The sequence below is a fragment of the Protopterus annectens genome, chromosome 1.part0 (assembly GCF_019279795.1).
Source record: "Protopterus annectens isolate FY-2018-M chromosome 1.part0, PAN1.0, whole genome shotgun sequence".
Lineage (NCBI taxonomy): Eukaryota > Metazoa > Chordata > Ceratodontiformes > Protopteridae > Protopterus > Protopterus annectens.
In genome coordinates this window covers 1,160,372,561-1,160,392,646 of record NC_056725.1, presented here as the reverse complement: position 1 = coordinate 1,160,392,646, position 20,086 = coordinate 1,160,372,561, and positions in this window count along the sequence as shown.

Sequence of the window (20,086 nt, the reverse complement as noted above, 5' to 3'; positions counted from 1 at the left end):
ACAGACACTCCCGGGGAAGGCTGGCACAGGTTCACTAGCTATGCCCAGTTCTGCCCAGACTATAAGGTAGTAACCATTGCCACCAACCACTACCTACCAGCTACTATAAGGCCTTTCCCAAATGGTGACTAATTCTACTGTGTAATGTTTCTGTTATCCAAATGGTAAGTGTGACCAACAGCAAGGCTATTGGAGTGGCCTATACAGTGTCACCAAATACATATGCAAGTACTCTAAGAGCTTAAATATACCTAAACAAATGAGTAACAATTAAAAGGTTTAAATATATTTAATAATAAATAATAAAAGCACAAGACAATACTCAGTAACTCAACACAGTGACAACAGAGTTCAGAATCAGAGGAAATATTTTAAAACAACATTGCAGGACAGTCTCACATAAATACAGAAAACATCTAAACTAATCTTATTATATTCCTATCTATCTCTAAGGGAGATTACTGTAATCTAGTACTTACTATTAGCAAGGCAGAAATGCTGATGAGAGGATGTTTCTAGACCCAAAGACAAATACAAAATGCACAAATCTCTGAGAGAGTTCCCAAATTAATATCAAAACATTACTGCTGGGTCAGCTGGATGACATCACTATTTGTCACCTGCGTCCAGTTCCCGGGCTAAACAGATGCTAATGGAATTTAACATTTCTCTGTGAAAAATACTTATCTCTTAGTTTGCCTAGAACTGGAAGTTGTAAAACAATTAACACTTTTACATTTGAAACCTAGTAACTATTTCTGTTTCCAGACAATAGGAAAATCTCTAGCTTTAGACATTGTGTCTGCTTGCTGCACTGAAACTAACTTTTTTATAGCACATCTTAAAACACTTTTAACTTATTTTCCTGAGGTTTTGCAAGTTAACTCTTTATGTTCCAACTTCTGCTGTTAATATAGTTTATATACATTGCTCTTCTTTTCCAGTAGGATACACTGTAGTTACATTCTTGAAGCTCAGTACATAATATACAGTTCAACACACACTTTTGCACCAGTAGTTTAATATCCACATAACATATAGTTCTCTTACATTTGTAAGACAAGCCTATGTATCACATTAATATTCACAAATGACCTATGATTATTTACAAAATTCCAGATAGCTGGGCTGGTGGTATCAAATTTCTAAATAAATCATATTAATATTTTCAAGTGACATAGAAATATTTATAAAATTCCAGCCAGCTGGGCTGGCAGCATTTCGGTTTATCGCACTCTTCTCCCCAACAAGAACTCAAGCTAGTTTTTCAAGTGACCCTAGAGAAATGCTGCTTGAAAGGGTTGAGCATATCTGGGAATACCTTACCCATTCCCTGTCTTGAATTCCAGCTGCCTTGGCATTGCTGAACCCAGTACCGTGCTGCACTGTCCCATCATATGCCTGCAATCCTAGGCTCAACCATAGTAATTTGGGATTTAGCTGGCTGGTTCCCTGTAACCATAGATCCCCCTCAGATTCCTCCTGTCTCCTGTTGTCAATACTTAGCACAAGGGCCTCTCCATCATGGTAACATTGTATATTTTGTGCCCCTGCGTCCTGCCTAGCAGTTCTACCATATAGTTAAAAACATTGACCTTCCTTACCACCTTGTAGAGTCCCTCCCAAGATGCCTGCAACTTGCTGTGTCTGACAGGAATGAGGACCATTACTTGCTGCACTACAGCATACTCCCTAGCTCAGGCATTAATGTCATACCAGATCTTTTTCTGCTATTGGGCTTCTGCCAGTCTCTCTTGGGCCAAGCCCATGAGTTCCCTGAGCCTTGTCCTGAGGTTTAGGACATATGCCACAACATACTACTTGCGATATTTGCAACAATCCTCCCACTCATCTCGAATTACATCTAGAGGTCCCCTAACCCTATGCCCATACAACAACTCAAAGAGTGAAAAACCTGTGGATTCCTGTGGAGCTTGTTTGTAAACAAACAGATGGGGCAAATATTTGTCCAACTTCCTCTTAAACTGGTCTGCAAATGTCCGTAGCATTGTCTTGAGTGTAGAGTTTAACCTCTCAACAAGACCATTAGTCTGGGGATGGTAAGGGGTTGTCTATAGGTGCTTCACCCCACAGTACTTCCACAGACAAGCTAGCAGGTCTAACATGAAACTGGCATCTCTGTCAGACAGTATTTCTTTTGGGAAACCTACTCTGCAGAAAATCTCTAAGAAAGCATTTGCCACCTTTTCTGCCTCAATGGAGGACAGAGCCACTGCCTCGGGGTATCTGGTAGCATAATCTACTGCCACTAGGATATACTTTTTCCCTGTGAAACCTGGGGTATTCAGAGGCCCCACAATATCCATAGCTACCCTCTGAAATGGCTCCTCAATCAAAGGCAATGGCAACAAAGGAGCCTTTACCTTGTCCTCTGCCTTGCCTACCTTTTGGCACTGCTCACAGGTCCTGCAGTACCCTGCTACATCTTTTGAAATCCCAGGTCAATAGAAGTTTTGCATAATACGTCTCTTTGTATGTTTTATGCCTATATGACCTGCAAAGGGAATATCATGGGCTATGGCTAGAATTGCCAGATAGTTGGCTTTGGACACAACCAACTGATGTATTTTCTCACCCTCTAGACCTCCCTCAGGGGTCCACTTTCTATACAGTAACCATTTTGTCCCAGTATACAGATTCCCCCTTCCCTTGAGAATCAGGTCCATCACTAGCTACCTCCCTCAGACCTTGTAATGTAGGGTGTGAGAGCTGAGCCTTTCTCAACTTTCTCTTTGTAACACTTCCCAGCTCCCCTTCCACAGGAAGTCTGGTGTCCTCTGACAGTAATGCCTCACTGTCAATGCGGGTGCTACTACTCACCTCTGCCCTTGCAGTCACTCTGTCCAAGGGAACATCAGTACCCACAAGCAGCTGTGGCTCACCTTCAGTCTCACTGCTACAGGGTAGCTCCCTAACCACCTCACCAGACCTGGCTGCAAGTCTGTGGTCTGTCTGAGTCTCCTCCAGGCTACCAGACCCACATGCTTGTCTCCAAGACTGATTGTGTGTAACTACATGAACACATGGTACCACATTATCAAAGTAATTCCTATCAGGATATCTACAGGGATATCCTCAAACACACCTACTTGCTTGCTTCCTTTTCCACCCTCCCAGTCAATGTGAACACTAGCCAAAGTTATTTGGAATGGGGTCCCTTCTAAAGCTCTGACTGGAGTAGTCTCTGCAAGCAATTAGTGTTCCTCTGTAACCATTGCAGGCTTCAAAATGGTTAAGACAGAGGCTGTGTCTCTATTAGCCATGGCCTATTTTCCATTCACTAAGATAGGATATAACCTCTTGTGGAAGTTTGGTACCCTTGTTGCCTCAAGACACCCAACTGTTGGCATTGTGTCATTTCCACTTACTGGCTCTCCCACCTTTTGTTCCCCACCTTGCCTCCATGGATATCTATATGCTACATGTCCCCACTGGTTGCATTTAAAACATTTAACCCTAGGTCTGGACATGTACCTGGACTAGTGGCTTCCCCTGCTACTGATGGACTCTGTTGGCACAGTCTGGGCTGCCCACCATGGGTTCCCTTAGACCCATGAGCAACACTAGGTGTCACTTTCCTGTGCAGTGATGCCCTGCTTGCTAGGTATAGATCTTCCTTCTTCTCCAACTCATCTACAGTAGTGCATTGTCTATCAGCTAACCAGAGTGCTAAGGGCTTGTTCCCTCACCAAAAGGTCTGCCGCCCTTCAAAAGTGGTGACTTGACATCCACTCACCCACTTATGAAAATAAGTGCTCAGTTCAGCAACATATTCATACATACTTTCACCTGCCTTGCATCTATGCTCACAAAGCTTTTTTCTATAAACTTCAGGTGTTAACTTAAAACCTTCTAGCAAAAAGTTTTTTAAAACATTATAATTTAAACAGTCAGTATCAGACAGATTGGAAAGAACATTTTGAGCTTTATCGTGGAGTAAGGGGGTCAGGAACCATACCCAGAGCCATTGGTCAACATTATACTGTTTACATACCCTCTCAAACATATGAATGAAACTATCAAAATTATCCACCTCTGTAAATTGTGGAAGAAATTTACTGACCTTTGTTGCTTCTGGGTTCAGTTACTTCCTTCCCCATTACCTCCATGACTCTGGCAGAGAGTCAGCATCTCATTTTCATGTTGCCTCTGACTCTCCTTCTCCTCAGCTTTCAGATGTCTCAGTCTCTCTGCTGCTTCTATTTCCAAATGCTTGGCCTCCAACTCAAGTCTGTTTAACTCCAGACTGATTCTTAAGTCCTCTGTGAAAAGGTTGAGCTGTCCATTTTCTGAGGGTTGTAGATCTCCACGGCCCAGTCTGATTGTCCTCCTTATTGCTATTCTCTGATGCAGCTGTGACTAAAGCTGCAATCATGTCTGCTTTAGTCAGGTTGGCATGCACCAGTCCTTTAGCCTGGCACATTTCAGCCAACTAGCTCCTTGTCAGCTTGCCTTACTCCTCAGCTGGCATGCTTGTCTGCTCTCCCTGACTAACTAAGCTAACAAAAAATAAAATAAAATAACAAAAATAAAACAATTGTGATATGAACTCTGACTGTTCATTGCATAGCTGATTGAGAGCACAAACATCTTCAGTGACCACTGTACACAGGCTACAGGAATTCAATATCCACACCACTACAAGCCAATTAATATATGATATGGCTATCTCACCACTATCAACCAATTAATATGTGATGTGGCTATTCCAGCACTGCCAAACAATTAATATGTGATGTGGCTATCCCACCACATCAAGGAGCCTCACTCCTCACCACTAGCACCAGTGAGGGGCATGCACATTGGTAGGATGACAAGTATGCGCACAATAACATACAATTTCCCTTAAGAGCACACAGAGATCACAGTCAGTCTGAGGCTGGTTTCTTCCTCTTTCTCCAGATCCCAAGTAAGACTCCCCACTGGCACAACTATAGGGTTAAGATCTCAGCCGAGTGGTCAAGCCAAAACCTCCAGCACCCTCTCTGTCCAACCAGTGCTTCGTGTCCCTGCCCAAGTAGCTGAAACACATATGCACACACACACACACACACACACACACACACACACACACACACACACACACACACACACACACACACACACACACACACGCTTTGAGATTTGCTTTATACACAAACACACAGACACTGCTGGGGAAGGCTGGCACAGGTTCACTAGCTATGTCCCCTTCTGCCCAGACTATAAGGTAGCAATCACTGCCACCAACCACTACTTATCAGCTACTATAAGGCCATTCCCAAAGGGTGACCAATTCTACTGTGTAATATTACTGTTATCCAAATGGTAAGTGTGACCAAAAGCAAGGCTGTTGGAGTTGCCAATACAGTGTCACCAAATACATATGCAAGTACCCTAAGAGCTTAAATATATCTAAACAAATCAGTCACAATTAAAAGGTTTAAATATATTTAATAATAATTGATAAAAGCACAACACAATACTGAATAACACAACACAGTGACAAAAGAGTTCAGAATCACAGGGAATATTTAAAAAAGACATTGCAGGACAGTCTTGCATAAATACATAAAACATCTAAGGTAATCTTACTATATTCCGATCTATCTCTAAGATTGATTACTGTAATCTTGTACTTACTATTAGCAAGGCAGAAGTGCTGATGAGGGGATGTTTCTAGGCTCAAAGACAAATACAAAATGCACAAATCTCTGAGAGAGTTCCCAAATTAATATCAAAACATTACTGCTAGGTCAGCTGGCCGACATCACTATTTGTCACCTGCCTCTAGTTCCCAATCTAAAGAGATACCGACAGAATTTAACATTTCTCTGTGAAAAATATGTATCTCTAAGAAGCTGGCCTAGAACTGGAAGTCATAAAACAATTAACACCTTTACATTTGAAACCTAGTAAGTATTTCTGTTTCCAGACAATAGGAAAATCTCTAGCTTTAGACATTGTGTCTGCTTGCCGCACTGAAACTAACTTTTTATACTACATCGTAAAACACTTTTAACTTATTTTTCTGATGTTTTGTAAGTTAAATCTGTATGTTCCAACTTCTACTATTAATATAGTTTATATACATTTCTTTTCTTTTCCAGTAGGGTACACTGTGGTTACATTAGACACTGCGGTGGTGGTGCTGCGGTAGCGTTGTCGCCTCACAGTAAGACGTTGTCCTGTTCAATTCTCAGCTAGAGTGTCTTCTGTGTGGAGACATGCGTGAATGGGTGTGCCTTTGTTGAAGGTTGTGCGTCAGGGCTGGCAACTCGGCATGTAAAAATCTACTGCCAATAATTAGCGGACCGGAGATCCGCTGTGGCGACCCCTAACCGGGAAAAGCCGAAAGACACGACAACAACACTGTGGTTACATTCTTGAAGCTCAGTAAATAACATACAGTTCAACACACACTTCTCCACCAGTAGTTTAATATCCTCATAACGTATAGTTATCTTACAATGTGTAAGACAAGCCTATGGATCATATTAATATTCACAAATGACATATGATTATTTACAAAATTCCAGATAGCTGGGTGGGCAGTGTCACATTTCTATATAAATCATATTAATATTTTTAAGTGACATATAATTATTTACAAAATTCCAGCTAGCTGGGCTTGCAGCATTTTGATTTGTCACAGTAGTAAAAAATGCAGTCATATTTCAAAAGTAAAGTATAAAATATATCACAGAACATTCAGGCACTTAGATATTCTAGAAAACTGGTGGCCACTACACCCCAGACTGTATAAATGGACTCTGACTTGGACTTAGTGATGGCTTTTGCACTCAACCTCACCCATTCTAAAACCAGCCTTGCTCTGCTGTGTGTGTACAGAAAGAAGGTTGCTGTAGGTTTTGTGGGGAGCTAGGAATGGTGTGGTCATTATTACTTTAATTTTCATCACAGTTAAACCTTAGAGGTATGCACAGGAGATCATTATAGCTTATGTTTGGACTGTGGACGGTGTGGTCATTTTTTCTTTTACTTTTCTCACAGATCTCACAGGTGCACAAATAAGGTTCCTATAGCTTGTGTAGGGACGGTGTACTGGGTAGGAGTTACAAAGTGGAATACATTACTGTAATCATTATTTTTCACTTTCCTCACAATCACACATAAGGCATGTATACAGGTGGCTGCCTTTGGGGATAGGTGTGAGGAGGCATGCTATGAATTTGTATGAGTGCAGTCACTTAAATATATGAGTGCAGCCATTTGAACCAGGTGGATGCGCAGGCGGTGACTGTATTTTTTGAAGGGAGAGAGTTAGGGAGGCAGGCGGTATTTCCAGATAGGATTTATGTATCCTCACAACAACTCAACAATTGTCTTTTTGGTTCATTATGAGCTACTATTTTGTCAGTTGTGAACATTAAGCCTTGGGCACAACATATGTCTTCCTTGAAAGACAAAATTAAGATCAAAATTATTTTCTTACTCATGACTTCTGTTCAGTCCACCATTGGATTAAAAGGTTGGGAAATGTGCTAAAATGCATCCTAGAGCATCTATGGCTTCTGGTGGTCCCAGCTTAATTTAATCATTTCCTAAGTGTTTATTGCTGCATTGTTTTGGTTTAGAAAGGTGTTTTGAAAGGATGCAGGAAAAACTAAAGTTGAACAGTAAGAATGAATCCCTTTCCTTAATCATGATTCTGTTCAAGCCATCATTTGTTGAACGGTTGTGTAAATAGAAAAAAAATGCATTTCAGAGCATATAGGAAGTTATTTCTTCTTGAAAAAGCTGAAGAGTAAGGTAAAATGTAAGAAAAGGAAGAAAGAAGCAATGTGCATGGTGCAGGGAGATCAGGAAGAAGGAAAACAAAGGGAAGCACTAGAGAATATGGGGGGGGTGACACAATAGGCAGTGACTAGGATGCATTGTATGCAGAGCTGTTGTAATGTATCATTGTTGCAACCAAATTCCAGTAACTGTGAATTTTTCCTTTGTGAGATGGGCCAATGTAGTGTGGTACACAGGCCTGTCTGAATGCAAGAGCATTGTAGCTACAGTTCAGTCTGTGCATGCTACTTCTAAAACTTCTCAGCATGAACTAAGAAGTTGCTTAGGAGGGGTGGCAGTGACTGGATGATACTTAGACTGGAAGTGCCCAGGGGGCCCCCAACTTGACATTTGCTGGGAGCCTCCAAAATGCTATGTTAAAACTGTCCCTGACCTGCCCAGCACTTTAAGCAGATTGTGTGATTCATGAGTGATAATGAACTGACACCTGATTTGCATATTTATTGTGTCCACAGGGATTAATCTGCACTACATAAGTACAACCTGGGAATAAAGGACTTTAATTGTAGTAGGGGAGACTGCTTGGATTCATTAACATAAGATATTGCTTTTTGACTGCTACAATTCCAAAGACATGTCTGGAGCGTTTCTTCCCGGTCCTCCGCTGAAAATAGGCACTGTCCTACTCGGACTTTCCCAGTCAACAAATGTTAAATAAATAAATTAATTAATTAAATAAATTCCATTACTTTGTTGAATTTTAATACAAATCCTGTCAAAGTATGTGATGTTTGTTTATAACTATTAGTTAAATAGTTTTGATGCTTATTTTTCAGATAACATTTTGTTATGTCTGCAGTTTGCCCATTTGTGTTGGTACAGAAAGCACAGACAAGCAAATAAATAATCTGAGGTACAAATGTGGATTAGCCAAAAGCATAAAATAGAGAAACAAACTACCAAACTGGAACCACAAGCTAAGAAAGATTAAAGTTATATTTCTTAGCTTGTGGTATAGAAAGTACAGCAGTTGTTATTGGAAGGATACTCATCTAATGTTACATGCTTTTATAGCAACATTTCTCTGAGGATGCGTACATATGTGAGAACATTTTCATATTAGTAATAGCAATGTGAAGGTTAAAGTTTTGATCAAAATCTGTGTTAAGTATTTTATATATGCCTGACATAAACAAAGGTTATCCCAAATAACATTTTTTTAATTTCATACACTTGATTCATTGTTACTCCTGCTGTATATTTTGGAGTTACACATTTCTTCATCCTTAGTCAGATTTGTCATTGCACTGTTTGGGGGAGAGGGGGTTACCGTTATGTACTATGTGTGTAGTCATACAGTTCAACTAGGTAATTTTATTTATGATACCTGCATAAATGCATATTTGTTTTCTTGCCAGTCACTGTTTCTTTATCTGATACATATATATATATATATATATATATATATATATATATATATATATATATATATATATTTTTTTTTTTTTTTTTTTTACTGTCATACAGGGACCTCACCCAAAAAATATCAGGCCCATATAAACTTGCATTCTAAGATGTGGAGAATGAGGTGATAGTGGAGGCTCTTCATTAATATGGATCTTGCCTCTTACCAAAAGTCTTAGCTGACAAGCCCACCCATGACTGCATCTAGTGACAGGTTGTTTATGATGTTAGTGCTGCGTGCGGCCATCCCTGTGAGGACAAACACATCAGATATTGGGTCAGTGACATGATCACCAAGGCCAAGAAAAGCCAGTGCTGTAGCACAGGAATGGAGGGCTACTGATGGTGGTCCATGCTACCAAAGCACCACTTACTGAGATGGAGGAGTTCTTGTGCACTATAAGATACCCAGACAGCTCACCAGGGGTTCCCAGTGTTGTACCTGACATAGGTACAGAGGAGGAGAATGACCAGAGGGTGTCTACAGGTGATGTTCCAGGTATGCCATTAATTGTCGGTCAGTATAGAGCATTTGTTTGAGACCAGTAATCCTCTTTGTGAGGTACTTCTGTGGCCTTTCCAGCTGCTGCAGATGTCTTGTGAGGTACATTCCAAAAGGGGCATTGTACTCTATAATGGGTCTAATGAGTGACAAGTAGAGCGGAAAAATGACCTCTTTTTTCCTGGATGAGAACCCTTTTATGATGAGGTGTGCCACGTAGAAGGACTTCCTAACTACTGTGGTGATGTGACTATCAAAGGAGAAACTACTGTCCACCTGGGTCCCAAGGTCTCTTATCATGCATTCGGTGTTAAGTAGATTGCTGCCTATGTGGCAGTTCATGGGTACAGAGTTTTTACCAAAAGGGATGACACTGCACTTTTTGGCATTGAGCTTGAGGCCATGGCTCTGACACCAGGCATCTGTCTCAGTGAGGCCCTTCTGTAGGATGTCTACATCATTTGGGGACTTGACTATGGCTCCTAGTTTGCAGTCATCTGCGAACTTCATCAGCCAGAGGCCTTCTGTGTTAGCCTGTACTTCGGAGAAGTAGATAACAAATAGGAGAGGTCCCAGGATGGAATCCTGTGGCACTCCACTTGTCACTGCCTTGAGGTCAGATTTGGAGTCTGCAACTTTTACAGTGTGGGTTCTGTCAGAGTGCCATTTGGCAACCCATCTTGTGATGTAAGAATTTATACCTAATTTAGTGAGTTTAGCTATAATTCCAGAATGGGGGATAGTGTCGAAAGCCTTGGCGAGGTCAAGATAGGCTGTGTGAACCACCCTACCCTCATCCACGGCTTTAGTGACTGCCTCAAAGAAGTCAATCAGGTTCAGGAGGCATGATCTGCCTTTTACAAACCCGAACTGGGTGGGATCCAGAGTTTGGAGGTTACCAATGTCACTACTCACTACTGAGTTGTTACTTAGGGTATTATTATTAGTCTACAGGGACATTGTTTTTACCAAAGGGTGTCCTAATGCATTGTTTAACACTGAATTTGAGTCCATGGCTTTGGCAACAATCATCAGTTTGTAAGTCCCTCTTGAAGTATATTAACAGCATTTGGAGATTCAGTGATAGCACCTAATTTGCAGTCATCAGCAAACTTAATCAACCACAGCCTCTCTGTTTTGGCCTGAACTTCTGAAATATATATTCCAAACAATAGGGGGCCCAGCACTGACTCCTGTGTAACCCCACTGGTGACAGTCTGCTGGTTGAGATAAAGGCCCCAACTTTGACTGAATGTGATTTGTTGGTGAGCCAGTTAGCAACCCATCTGACGACATAAGGGTTGATATTCAACTGGAAGGGTTTATCAATGATGCCCAAATGTGGGACTGTGTCAAAGGCTTTGGCTACATCATACTATCCACAGATTTGCCTTCATTTATGGCTGTGGTGACATTTCTGAAGATGTCCACCAGGTTTAGCAAGCATAACCTGCCTTTGACAAAACCAAACTTTCTCGGATCAAGGGTTTGGAATTCACCTACATCCTTATTTATAAGGTCCATGATGATTCCTTCCATGGCCTTACACATAAGGCTGGTTAAGCTTATGGATCTGTAGTTCCCAGGGTCTGTTGCTCTACCCCCTTTATGAAGGAGGATGATGGCTGCTGTTTTCCATTCAGCAGGGACAAAACCTGTAGTCAGGCTGTGGTTGAAGACAGTACCTAATGGACTTACTAACTCATGTTTTATACCATTTAAAACACAACCTGGGATGCCATCCAGTCCCACAGAGGCTTTTTGGCCTTGGAGTGAGCATTAATGTCTTGCTGTTTGGAGATGCAAGGTGGGGGAAATGTAGAAGGAATGCTTTGTGTAATGTTTGGAGGGGACAGGGGGGTAAAATTTTCACCAAACCTGTCAGATAATAGATTAGCTATTTTTGCAGGATCAGTGTGTGCGATGCCATCCACAGCTAGTTCAGCACATGTCTGGGTCCTACCTTTTAGGTTATGGATATAGCTGAAGAATGTCTTATGGTTATCCTTAGTGCAGTTGCTACATTTTCTTCAAAGCTGCCCTTAGAGGATTTTACAAGTTGCCTTATTTGTTGGTTCAAGCAGAGGAGGGTGTTCTTCCAGTGCTGAGACCTCTTTTTTTTTATTCTTAGACAGCAGCTTCTTCCTCGTGTTGTATAACTTATTAATCCTAGATGTCCACCAGGGAGGCTTATTTTTTTCTTGAGGATTCTTTTTAATCCTATCAGGTAAAGCACTGTCAGTACATTTGTATAAGTGATTGTACAGGGCATTTGTGTATATCTTAGTACAGTTGTCAATGTCATCTGTAGGAACAGGATTTTGGAAATTATTTATGCCATCCCTTAGGAGGGTATAATTAGCTTTGGCGATTTTTTTATTTTTTATCCTGATTTCACCTAAGAGGAGTTCAGGTGTTATAGCCAATTCAAATATGACTGATTTGTTATCAGATTTAACTAGTGAGGGTCCAATACTTGTTTTGGTGCAATGGTCACCCATGTTGGTGAGGACTAGGTTGAGAATATTTGGGCCCATTGTCGGGTTGCATACTATTTGTTCCAGGGTATTAGTGTTAAACTCGGGTTTAGGCACCTAGGCAGTGAGACATTTCCCAGTGGTACATTTGGCTGGGGACACATGGCTGAAGTGAAATTCAGCAACAGAGAAATATGGCTGTTGCAAATTCTCAGTGGGCAAGGAAAAGCACACACTGCAATGCCCACACCTTTAATAACCAACTGCATGTGGGCAAAGGAAGGAATGAGTGTTGTGCTCAATGTACACTACATGCTTAAGTAACTACAGCATGTAGAAGTGTGTTGCAGCATGGAAGAAATCCCGCATGTTACTGTAGTCACATTTATGCTCCAGTATGTATTTTAGGTAATGCTGTCTAGTTACTGTGAAGGGGGTATGTGGCCACACACACCAATTATAAAGGCACTGCTCATTATGCACTGCATTTTTACTGCCACTGACATGCCCATTGGCCAGCTTGCTGGCAATGCATGCCATACTGTCTGTTGCCTCATGTTGCCTTAGGGGCCATGGTCATTATTTTACCCTTGTGCATTTGGTCATTGAAGTTGTGGGCATGGCATCACATTCTTCTCTTTGCCCACAGGGAATTCAAAACAGCCATATGTCTCTGTTGCTTAATGTTCCTTCAGTCGTGTGTCTCCAACTAAATGTATCACATGGAAATGTCTCACTGCCTTGCCACCTGAACCCATTAAAGTCCAGGAAACTGTGCAAGCATGTTGGTACTCATGTATAAGTTTCCTCCCATGAGGAAATTATTACTCTGTTTCTGTTTTACTTGGATCACTTGTCTGTGTACTTAATAAAGGATTTTTGACTGGAAACAGACTGCCTGCCTTGCTTGGATTACTGCCTGCCTTGCTTGGATTACTTCTGAATACTTAGTAATGCTGTACAATTAGATATTTTCTATTATTACTTTTTGTTTTGTTTTGTTTTGACTTAAGACGAGTTTACGTTCGCTACTTCTACTACTATTGTCTGATCTGAGTAATATACAGTGATTAACTAGAAATATTTTGGACTGAAAATCTTCCACACAGAGAAGTTTCTTACACTGTTTTGTTTTTGGATCCACTACACTTGAGACTTCAGGGATACCACAGAGATTACTTGTTTCATGTATAAGTTTCCCAGTCAGTGGAGGGATAGTTAAAATCACCCATAACTAGAGTGTTTGGTTGTAATTTGATTGACTAAAGTAGGTCCAAATAAGAAGCTTGTGTATCATGGTTCATTGAAGGGGCCTATAGCTAACAATGACTTGAAGGAGGATCTTACCCACAGTTAGTTTAACTTGGAGTAACTCCATGGAGTTTTCCTGTCTAACCAGTCTAGAGGTGTAGTTATCTTTGATGAAGATAGGTACTCCTCCTCCTTTGGTTCTCACATGTTCATTTTGCAGTCTGAAAGTGTGGAAGGCATTGTAGCCTTGCAAGGCTGGAGTATTCTCTGCAGTCCTTAACCAAGTTTTTGTGACTGCACAGACATCAGCATCCTCCAGGGAGAGGAGTGCTTCCAGAGAGTGCAGTTTTTGATTTAAACTCCTAGCATTTAGTAGCATAATCTTTAATTTAGTTATGAGTGGTATTTTCACATTGGAAGTTTTGTTCTTGAGACCTTACATAAAAAAGGACTATGGAGGAGGCAAGTGCCTTAGCCAGTAACCAAAAGCCTAGAGGTGACAGGTGAAGACCAACTCTGGCAAAGCAGAGTGGTCTACCCACCATGTCATCCAAGATTAACAGGAACTGGATCCCCTTAGAATGACACCAGAAACTAAGCCAGTTATTGAAGTCAATCATTTTTTGTTTATATTATGGTATCATTCTTGGTGAGGGTAGAATGCTGCTCAAGGCTTGGGACATACCTGCCTGGGACACATATTCTAAGAGTTCAATCATGTCTCTCTTTATATAGTCCAGTGAGGTACATCTCAAGTCATTCATGCCAACATGAACTATGACAGAGTCATAACGGTACTTGTTGTTGAGAGACTTGAGTGCCTGTGTGAGCTTATGGATCTTGGTACCCGATAGACAGCTGAACGTAACCTTCTCCTTGTCCAGCCTGATGAGTGGGACATCTGTGTGTCTCACAATGGAGTCGCCTATGACTAAAAAATCGGTTTAGATGTGCTTTGCCTTAGGGGCTTATTTGGTGATACAATGATGCTTGTGTTTTTATGTGTATTTAATGCTGTAGGTACCTCACCACCTCTTAGAGCAAGAAATCTGAACAAAGCCATAAATAAAAGTGGGACAAAGGCACGAAAACAGGGACAATTTTTAAATATTGCTCTCACAAACTTAGAATTTGATAGAAACACAGGTTTTGCATTAGCATGAATTTTCTGAAGGATATGAAGTCTGAAACTCAAATGTCTGTCATTATTTTCTAACTTCAAGCCTTAATGATTTGCCACTCATTTGCCAGAAAACCACAAATTTATGAAAAATGGAACAAAAATATGAGATAAAAATCTGGACATTCTGTGAAAATCTGTACAGTTGAGAGGTATGCATTTAGGTGCTATATTAGGTGTAGCATGTTTGTGTTTGGAAGGTTTCTGGTGAGTACCTCCATGTATGATGCTTTATGTGTTGAGTGCATGGTTTGTGAAAGAGGTGTAGTATGTGAGGTGACAACCTGTTCAATGTTACTGTTCTGTGTGTGAGAGAACAAGGATTACCAGTTCTTAGTGCAGATGCATTTTTTACAAATTGTACTTGGGTGAGTTAGGAGTAGAGGGTTGTTAGTGTACATGAGGCAGTTGCTACACTCCCTCAGGATACCCTTGCCATGTCAAACAGGCTGGTAGGAGAAATGGAGGGAAACTGGCCATCCATAATGCTAGATTAAATCCTGTTTTCACAGTGAGGAGAGCAAATGGAGGGGTGTGGTTTAACTGGGTGCTCTAATTGGTGTGCTCTATAAAGGTTCTATACTAGCAGAGTTTCTCCAAATGGTATGAGACTTGGTGGTTTTGCGACTGCTTAAAGGCAAAAGCACAGCTGAGGTGCTCTCTCAGGAGCTAAGCACAAATTAAGGACTTTTCAGCCGGATCACGGGCAGCTGCTACGGGAAAATGTATCTACTGAAGTTTTTGAATCTATAACTGGCAATAGTTACCCCCACTGTGCAGTAGTGTGCGATGATGCACGGCAGTGTGCTATGGATAAACAGATGGATACAGCAGAGCAGTGGCTGATCAGCTAACTCTGTGGAGCTGCGTTAAAACAAGCGCAAACCCATGCAAACGTGGGGCTTATTTAGCAACAGTGTGCATACTGAATTAAACAATTTAACCAATAAAAAAGCTCAAAATTGAGTCCTGTGCTAGCAACCTTCAGATGAGTCAACTGCCACATCAAATTGCATCTCTTTGTAAAATTTGAGGATGCTTGATTTCCTTTTTGAGACTGGTGCATGTATGTATAACAGATTCTTAATGAGACCCCACCATTGATAAGTGCATGCTATCCAATATTTTTTTCATCAAGTGGGTCATTGACATGGTGGCCTTCAGTTAAAATGGTAGCACTCAGTCTGTGGACCTCTGTACACTCATTAAAAAGTTGAAACACATTTGTGACAGCTTTTAATGTTTTGATATAAATGTAACAAAATACATGTCCTCAGATAATATCGTGAGCAGAATAAATAACTTTTGTGACATTTAGAGAAGTACATTTTTGCAGCTGCAGATCAGGATTCTGAGTTACAAGCCACATGATTACAGCAAAGTAATTATTGATGTCAATACTTTTAGTAACAAAACTGCAAATACTTGCAGAGTTTTTAATCTCCTTTTGAAGATGCTGTTGTTTTATTAGCCATCTAATGTAAGCTATTCAGGGAACAAAAATACATAGGTGAGAGAATACATGGCCTAGAATTAAAATGCCTCAATGAGATGTAACATTTCATCTTCTGAACTCTTGGAAAAATGATGCCATTGCCTATGTTCTTAATTATAAAGAAGAGACAACCTTCATGCTTTAAATGTGACACAGACCTGTCTAAGTAATCAAACATCTCAGCTGTCCCTTGATTTAACTTCATTTTTCTGTAAATACCATAATAATCTTTTGATATATGTCACTGTTTTGTTAAGATTGTAGTTTTCTAATTTCTCCAAATCTTTTGGGTTTCTAATACCATGACGGGAATGGACCCCATTCCTAAGTCAAAGTACGATTAAAGTTCATGAAATTAGTATTGTTTCAATCTTTGATATCAGCCAAAAGTGCTCTTCGCAGCACCAGCAGTGTGCCCAGTAATGACTCCTTCTCCAATTCGTACAGGGTTACATGGATTGGTAACATATCTAAATATGATTGTAAATTCTTATTTATAAGACCCGTTGCTCATACTACTATTGGAACTATCTAGGTATATTTCATCCACATTGCTCTCATTTCTGCCTGCATATCCTGGCATTTTATGACTTTGTATCTGTCTGTACACAAGACACTATAGTCACTGGGTGTGGCAATTTCAATGATCAATGCTACTTTTGTCTTCTTTTCTTGGACTACTATATCCAGTTTTCTAGCATCTATCTTTTGAACTGATCATAATGGGTGATCCCATGTGATATAAACTTTATCATTTTCTATGATGCTTTGTGGCTCATATTTCCAGTGTTTTTCAGCCACTTTGATACCATAATGTTTGCACACTCCCCAGTGCAACAGTCTCGCCACATTATTATGCCTTTCTGTATACAGTCCTTCTGCCATTAGTGTGTCGCAACCAGCAATAAGGCGTTTGATTGTTTCAAATTCGGTTTTACAAAACCTACATTTGTCTGTTTCTCCCACATGTTCAATGGACTTTGTAAACCAGGGTGTACATAGCCCACTATCTTAGGCTGCCAATATTAACCTTTCATTTCTTGGTTTGAATTCGCCTCTCCTTAACCACTCCTGCATTCATTTTTTATCAACATGAGGCTCTTCCAGAAGTTTTCTATACTTGCAACTATATTTATGGTTTTTCCACATCTTGCCTTCTCATCTGGTCCTTCACCTTATATTCTTTCTTTTGTTTTTTGGCACATTCAGTTGCTGCCTGGTTTTTATCTACTTCTGGTTTGATTTCCATTCCTGCTTGATGTCGATATGCTTCTGCTAAATTAAGCAGAGAAGTCATCTTAGATTTGTTTTCCTCATATTTCAAAACTTCCACTATTTTTGGATCTTGGAAGATCAGTAGATATGTGTGGAGACCCACGATTGCAGATCTATACATGTAATCAATTTCAAGAAGGCCCATCCCTCCTTCAGAACGAGGAATATATAATCTTGGTATACACTGATTTTTATCTATTCAACACTTTTTGGGGCCAGTCAATCACTCAAAACTGTAGGTTAGGACAGGAAGAGCAAATGGATTTATAGCTTGGATCTTGTTCCTAGATGTCAATGCTGTTCACCGGATTAATTTAAGTCTTCTAAACTATTCCTTACTTAGTTTTATTCGCATTTGTTCATGTTTTATTGCTGATCCTTCATCAATTCCTAAGTATTTATGCACTCCCTCTTGCTCAAGTTTTTTTTATATCACATTCTTGTCCCAAACTGATGTTTTCCTGGTGCTGCAGTTTTCCTGCTTTAAAGGTTGCTTTTGAACACTTATCAAGACAAAAAGACATTCTAATATCATCTGAAAAAGTTTTGACAACCTGCAGCTGTGCTTTCAGTTCCTCATCTGATGAGCTATACAGGTTTACATCATTGACAAAGAGAAGATGAGAAGTCATTAGACTTCGTTGTTTTCTAGGAGCCAAATTGTAGCCATGGCCTAAGCTGTTAAGTAAACAGCTTAATGGATTAATGGCAAGGCAGAATAGCAGTGGAGACAGAGTGTCACTCTGGAATATCCCACTTTGAATTTTTATCCCTGGTATAATAATATAGCAATAACCCATGCCTGGGTGTGGGTAATGCTGGATTTACCCATGGTTGGCGTGGTTTGGTCATGAGGGCGAAGCCCGAGTGGCCAAACAAAGCAAACCGTGGGTAAATCCAGCATTACCCACACCCAGAAGTGAGTTATTATATAATGACATTATTTAAGAAAAAAATAATTACTTTTCTTAAATAATGGCATTGTATAATGCCTCCTGCTGCCCTTCCGCAGCTGTCTGGTATTTGCGGCAGTTCTGATGTACTGCATGCATGCCTATGCAGTACATCAGAACTGTGGGCAAAAGCAATGGAGAAAGCAAGATCTCCGTTGATTTTTAAAAACTGTTTCGCTATGTTAAATGAGTTTAACATAGCGAGACAGCTTTAACAAATGCAACAGAGAATCTTTGTTGCTTTTTTTAAAGCTGTCTCGGTATATTAAACCCATTTAACATAGCGAGACAGTTTTGAAAAAAGCAACGGAGAAAGCAAGATCTCCGTTGCTTTTTACAAACTGTTTCGCTATATTAAATGGGTTTAACATAGCGAGACAGCTTTAAAAAAGCAACAGAGAATCTCCGTTGCTTTTTTTAAAGCTGTCTCGCTATGTTAAACTTGTTTAACATAGCGAAACAGTGAGAAAAAAGAGTTATAGTAATGGAAAAAGTCCGGGAGGCCAGACCTTTTTCCATTACTATAACTCTGATTTACAACGTGCACGCTGACCAATCAGCGTGCACGTTTTTGAATATTAATGGGGGGGGGTTGTATAATAAGTAATTTATCATGGGCTAATTGCAAAGTGGTCTGCCATTGTTTCATGGTTATTGTAATGTAGTCAATCAGTGTAGGGTGTATCTTACACATTTTTAAGCATTCTTTTGTCCATGAATGTGGGATACTATCAAATGCTTTTTTGTAGTCAGTCCATGCCATACTTAGATTCTTCCCCTTTTTACAGTTCTCCAATATAACTTTATTTAACAACAAATGATCCTTTGTTCCATATGACTTTCTTTTATTGCCCTTTTGTTCTACTGCCATAATTGAGTTTTCTTCTAAATGGCTATAAACTCTGGCGGCATCAATTCCCGTGTATAGCTTATACATCGTCGGAAGTAAAGTTATTGGTCTATAATTTTTAGGGTAGCTTGCAGGTTCACTCTTAAGTAAGAGCATTGTTTCACCTATTGTTAGCCAGTGTGGTGTCTGTTTGTAGTGTGCATATAAATAGTTCTTACTCATGGCTAAATCCTTGTGCAAAGATGTGAATACTTTTAACCAAAAGTTAGGTACTGCATCTGGGTCTGGGGTTTTCCATTTAGAGGCTTTTCTTAACTTTGTTTCCATCTCTCTGGCTGTTACTTCATCCCATTTCATATCCTGTACCTTTAAACTTCTTATTCTTTCTTTTACTTCTTCAATCCATTTAGCATCTTTGTTATGTTCCACAGGATCTTCGTAGATACTTCAAAATGTATCTACTTCCTCGGCAGGAAGGCTGAAGTGATGGTGGGAGAAGAAGTGAAATATTTAAGCGATAACTGATGAGAAGTTGTGGGTATATTAGGATTTTCCCATGGCTCACATGGTTTGATCATGAGGTTGAAGCCCAAGTGATTAAACAAAGCCAACCATGGGTAAATCCTCATATATGTTCACCCACAAGTCAGTTATTGTGATTATCCAATGACATTACTTAAGAAAGAACTTGCTTACCTTTCTTAAATAATGTCTTTGTATAATGGCACCATTGTGTTCCTCCACATTGTTTCCTGTTCTTCTATGTTTGTTCATGTACTATGCATGCATATGGAATGTACATTCCCACAAACAGTACATCAGTATTATTCAATAGAAGCAATGGAGAAAAAAATCTTTGCTACCTTTTTTTTTAACTA